The sequence below is a fragment of the Sapajus apella genome, unplaced genomic scaffold, assembly GCF_009761245.1.
Source record: "Sapajus apella isolate SASKATOON/1434 unplaced genomic scaffold, GSC_monkey_1.0 scaffold49, whole genome shotgun sequence".
Taxonomy (NCBI): domain Eukaryota; kingdom Metazoa; phylum Chordata; class Mammalia; order Primates; family Cebidae; genus Sapajus; species Sapajus apella.
In genome coordinates this window covers 11,732,642-11,738,343 of record NW_022436989.1, presented here as the reverse complement: position 1 = coordinate 11,738,343, position 5,702 = coordinate 11,732,642, and the positions used below count along the sequence as shown (strand labels likewise).

Below are 5,702 nucleotides of genomic sequence, written 5' to 3'. Positions count from 1 at the left end.
GCAGGCATGGGCTACCATACCCGGCTAACTTTTGTATTTTTTTTTTTGTAAAGATGCGGTTTCACCAAGTTACCCAGGCTGGCATCAAACTACTGGGTTCAAGAATTCTGCCTACCTCAGCCTCCCAAAGTGCTGGGATTACAGGTGTGAGCCACTGGAGGGGACCCACCCCATCTTTTTTTTTAAAAATAACATAACCATTTTTGTTTGTTTGTTTTTTGAGATGGAGTCTTGCTCTGTCACCCAGGCTGGAGTGCAGTGGCAAGATCTCGGCTCATTGCAGCCTCCACCTCCCGGGTTCAAGTGATTCTCCTGCCTCAGCCTCCCCAGTAGCTGGGATTACAGGCAGGCACCACCACGCCCGGCTAATTTTTGTATTTTTAGTAGAGACGGGGTTTCACCATGCTGGCCAGGCTGGTCTCGAACTCCTGACCTCATGATCCGCCCATCTCAGCCTTCCAAAGTGCTGGGATTCCAGGTGTGAGCCAGGGTGCCTGACCACCCCATTGTCTATTCATAAAGGTAACTGGGAGAATAGAGGTTCACAGAGGCTCTCAAAGAAGACGTCTAGTAAGCCCGTCAGGGAGCGTGGGGAGGGAACCCCTGGGACCTGATCAAGGCTGTGCAAGCCCGACCTGCCCCATGACCTGAGGCTGACCCGCAACTGAGGACAAGGTAAGAGAAGATGGTAGGGCCTGGCCAAAGTCTCTGGGAAAATAAATAGGCTTATCTGTTGTCCTGTGACCTGCACTGTTCTTTTGCTGGGAAAACAGACCCTCCATTTTTGAGATTCCTGAAAGGTGACCAGGTGAAAGCAGAGCCTAACTTCCTGGGGAAATGGTCTCAGCGCAGTGAATGCTATATTCAGAGGTAGGAAGACTCTGGATGTGAACTACTTCGTGTTTCTTTTGTAAAATTACCAAAAAAATGAGGACTATCCACAGAAGCGGAAGTAGGAATGCGGAAGGAGAGGATGAGTTTAGACTAAGCTCTTTTGTCACCTCACTTCTGCTTTTGAAGTCCCACAGCTCCGTAAGGTAAAGTTACTTGAATTGGTGCTTAAGTCAATATTTGAGGTGAAAAGTTCATGTTTTCTCTGCTAATATGCCTAATTTCTTCTGAAATTCCTGTAAAGTGTACTGGATTGTGAAATTAGTATCTTCATAGAAACAACTGAATCATGTTTCAAAGAAGGATCATTATCTTAGGGTACGCTATCATGATTTTATAATAACATAAAGCTAAGTCATGCATTCTGTCTTTAAAAAAACCTTTCACAGTTTTAATAACATTTAGGATTATCATTGTTTATGTTTCCAAGCAGAAACAAGTTTCTCATTTTATGTAGTAATGTGTGCTCCAAAGAGTTGTGGCCTGAATACCTGAATTTTGCCCCAGTTCTGCTGTAACCATCTATTTGATAGTGGGTCTCAATTCCTTCAACTGTGAATGAGAAGTGACACTCCTTTATATGATTGCTAAGAGGCTGCAATCATTGATATTCGTTAAGCTGGAGAGGAAAGGGGGCATATGCAAATATGAAACCCATACGATTTGTAAACATCTACTACACAGGCAATGTGATCATGAAGGCATTACGATTAATAGTATTAAATGAGAAATGTGGATATAGTATTAGCAGGAGAAATTCTCTCTGGAGATAATTAATATTGAAACTGGATGAATATTTATGGGACATCTGCCTTGCCAATTTTTCGCAATGATTTTCAGGAAAGAAGTTTAGATAACCTTCCCTGGTAACTTGTCTCCATGTCTGAAGAGCCTAATGGTGAGCAAAACATTCCTTTCATTTAAGCCACGGCTACCTTTGCTCTGAATCTAATGGGGTGGGGCAGAAAGGGCATGGATTTAGGTAAGAACCAGTCCTGGCTTGGCCACCTACTAGCTTTGTGCAAGGCAAATTACCCTTTCAATCCCAGGCCCTTTTCTATTAAATGAGGATAGTAATAATGCTTAGAGCTAGTCTACATGAAAAGTGCTTCATAAGGTGACAAAATGCTTATGATTATCACGGATTCTGCAGTGTCATATTTATAAAAAACAAGGTGTGACCATTCTAAGATTTTAATCAATTGATTAGCTTACTACAATTAAATGCAGCTACCTGGAAGTATCAATCACATAAACATAATCTCTTTGTTTGTTTGTTTGTTTTGAGACGGAGTTTTGCTCTTATTGCTCAGGCTGGAGTGAAATGGCGCGATCTTGGCTCACTGCAACCTCTGCTTCCTGGGTTCAAGAGATGCTCCTGCCTCAGCCGCCTAAGTAGCTGGGATTACAGGCATGTGCCTCCATGCCCGGCTAATTTTGTATTTTTAGTGGAGACAGGATTTCTCCATGTTGGTCAGGCTGGTCTGAACTCCTGACCTCAGGTGATCCGCCTGCCCTGGCCTCCCAAAGTGCTGAGATTACAGGTGTGAGCCACATTGCCTGGCCTGTATTTTAACTTTAGGTTCAGGGGTGCATGTGCCGATTTGCTGTACACGTAAATTGCGAGTCGGGGAGGTTTGGTGTACAGATTATTTCAACACTCAGGTAATAAACATCATACTGGATAGGTAGTTTTTTGATTCTCATACTGCTCACATCTTCCACCCTCAAGTAGGCCCGTGTTTGTTGCTCCCTTCTTTGTGTCCATGTGCACTCAATGTACATAAACATAATCTGGAGTGAAAGAAGTAAGACACAGCAAAGTAGTTTCTATCTGATTTTACAAAGAGTGCTTCTAGGAGTCTGGTAATGTTCTATTTCTTGATCAATGTGTCAGTCATGAGTGTGTTCAGTTGGTGATCATTCATCAGATTGTGAACATAAGATGTGTGCTGTTTTGTAAGTATGTATGTCATACTTCAATAAAAAGTTAACATTGTTGTGTTTGAGATGATGGCTATGTTGCTACTGTGATCTGATCATTATATATTATACATAGAAACATCCCTGTAGGCCGGGTGCAGTGGCTCATGCCTGTAATCCCAGCACTTTGGGAGGCTGAGGCAGGGGGATCACAAGGTCAGGAGTTCAAGACCAATTTGACCAATATGGTGAAACCCCATGTCTACTACAAATATGAAAATTAGCTGGGTGTGGTGGTATGCACCTGTAGTCCCAGCTACGTGGGAGACTGAGGCAGGAGAACTGCTTGAACCCGGGAGGCAGAGGTTGCAGTGAGCCAAGATTGCGCCACTGCACTCCAGCCTGGGTGACAGAGGGAGACTCCATATCAAAAAAAACAAAACAAAACAAAATCACTATATACCTCATGAATACGTACAATTATTATTTATCAATTTTAAAAATGCTAATTTTTTAAATTTAAAAACATTAGACCCACAGATTTAAAAAAATAGCAACAACAAAATCTCCAGATATGCCCATATCTGGAAAGAACCACTCTTAATATTTGGCATAGATTCTTCCAGAATTTTTTCTATATGTAGAACATTTTTCTATATGTACATTTTACAAAATGGGATCATACTGTACATCTTTGGGTAACCCTATCTTCTCACTGGATCCTATTTCACTCTTGCAAATACTGACAAACAAGACTTTTTCAAACATCTCTGCTCAGTAGACAATTTATTTATTTATTTATTTATTTTTAGGATCCTAAAACTGGGAGCGGTGCCTCCAGGAGGATGTGCATCTTTCCTTGGGTTTCCCCTGGAAAGACAGAATGAATTCACATTCCCACCTGCAGTGGCTGAGAAGTCCCCTTTCCCCCACTTCCTTGCCAAAAATGGATATTATCATTCCTTTTTATCTTTGCCACTATGGAAGTTTTGTGTAACTGAACACAAGAATTACAGAAGAGGCCAAGTTTGGTGGCTCACGCCTGTAATCCCAGCACTTCGGGAGGCTGAGGTGGGTGGATCACTTGAAGCCAGGAGTTTGAAACCACCCTGGACAACATGATGAAACCCTGTTTCTACCAAAAAAAAAAATCCCCCCAACACACACAAAATTAGCGACATGTTGATGCATACCTGCGGGCCCAGCTAACTTGGGAGGCTTAGTGGGAGGATCACTTGAGCCCAGGAGGTTGAGGCTGCATTAACATGATTGCACCTCTGCTCTCCAGCCTGAGCAACAGAGTGAGATCCTGTCTCAAAAAAAAAAAAAAGGAATAAAAGAAAAGAGGAATTCAGGGACAGACTGGCATTGTGGCTCCAACCCAACTCAGAAGCTCAGTTTCTTCAGCTATAAAATGGGGTAAAGAATAATCTTTCCCAAAGAGAAACGTTAAATACCTTGGTCCTAGTCCTAGCCACCCCAGCGGCTCTCTTTTCTTCCCAAACTCCTTTTCGATCTTGTCTCCTCCAGCAGCCTGGGTATTCCCGCGTGAATGTAAATCACATGACATGGTTTGTATCTGTGTCTCCATCCAAATCTCATGTCAAATTGTAACCTCAGTGGTGGAGGCAGGGCCTGATGGGAGGTGACCGGATCGTGGAGGCAGAGTTCTTATGAATGGTTTAGCACAGTCTCCCCTTGGTACCGTGTAGGGAGTAAGTTCTCATGAGATCTGGTTGTTTAACAGTATGGCACCTCCCCTCTCTCTTCTCCTTCTGCTCCAGCCATGTGAGATTCACTGCTCCTCTCTGCCTTCTGCCATAATTGTTAAGTTCCCTGAGGCCTCCCCAGAAGCTGATGCCGCCATGCTTCCTATACAACCTATAGAACTGTGAGCCAATTAAACCTTTTTTCTTCGTAAATTACCCAGTCTCAGATATTTCCTTATAGCAGTGCAAAAACTGCCCTGATTAACAAATACATCACACCACATCATCTCTGTCTTAAAACTCTTTCTCTAAGCTATAGTACTTAGAACAAAATCTAAACTAATCCTGGCTGACTTGGGTCTACCTGCTCTGCCTTTGCCTGCCCCGCTGCAGACACTGTCAGGTCTTGCTGTCCTTTCCCCACCTTTTGAAAAATTATTATTGTTATTTACTTTTTAAATTTTTTATTTTTATTTTTAATTTAAATTTTTTTATCTTTTTAGGGACAGGATCTTGCTCTGTCACCCAGGCTGGAGTGCAGTAGTGCAATTAGAGCTCACTATAGCCTCAAACTCCAGGGTCAAGCAATCCTCCTGCCTCAGCCTCTCAAGTAAACCAGCTAATTTTTTTTTTTTTTTTTTTTTTTTGAGACAGAGTTTCATCCTTGTTGCCCAGCCTGGAGTGCAGTGGCGCAATCTCGGCTCATTGTAACCTCCGCCTCTCAGGTTCAAGCGATTCTCCTGCCTCAGCCTCCTAAGTAGCTGAGATTACAGGCATGCACCACCACACCCAGCTAATTGGTATTTTTAGTAGAGGTGGGGTTTCTCCATGTTGGTCAGGCTGGTCTTGAACTCCAGACCTCAGGTGATCTGCCTGTCTCGGCCTCCCAAAGTGCTAGGATTACAGGCGTGAGCCACTGCGCCCAGTTGCTAATTTTTATTTTTTACTTTTTGTAGAGATAGGGTGTCATTATGTTGGCCAACCTGGTCTCAAACTCCTGACCTCAAGCAATCCTCCTGCCTCAGCTTCAGAGTGCTGGGATTACAGTTGTGAACCGCTGTGCCTGGCAGCCCACATCTGAGGCTGCACTGGCCTCTGGGTTTCTTGAATGGCAGTCCCTCAGGCTGCTCCGCCTCCCTGTCCTTCCCGTCCTTGCCAACTTCAGCTTAAAACCACATC

At 43.5% G+C, this 5,702-nt stretch overlaps 1 long non-coding RNA gene across 1 annotated transcript; it reads left to right on the top strand.

Annotated features, from left to right (window-relative positions):
* Positions 1 to 425: 425 nt before the first annotated feature.
* Positions 426 to 3,754, top strand: LOC116526042. Its single transcript, XR_004257940.1, has 2 exons — positions 426 to 1,037; positions 3,627 to 3,754. It is a non-coding gene; the product is annotated as an uncharacterized LOC116526042 (long non-coding RNA).
* The last annotated feature ends 1,948 nt before the right edge of the window (positions 3,755 to 5,702 follow it).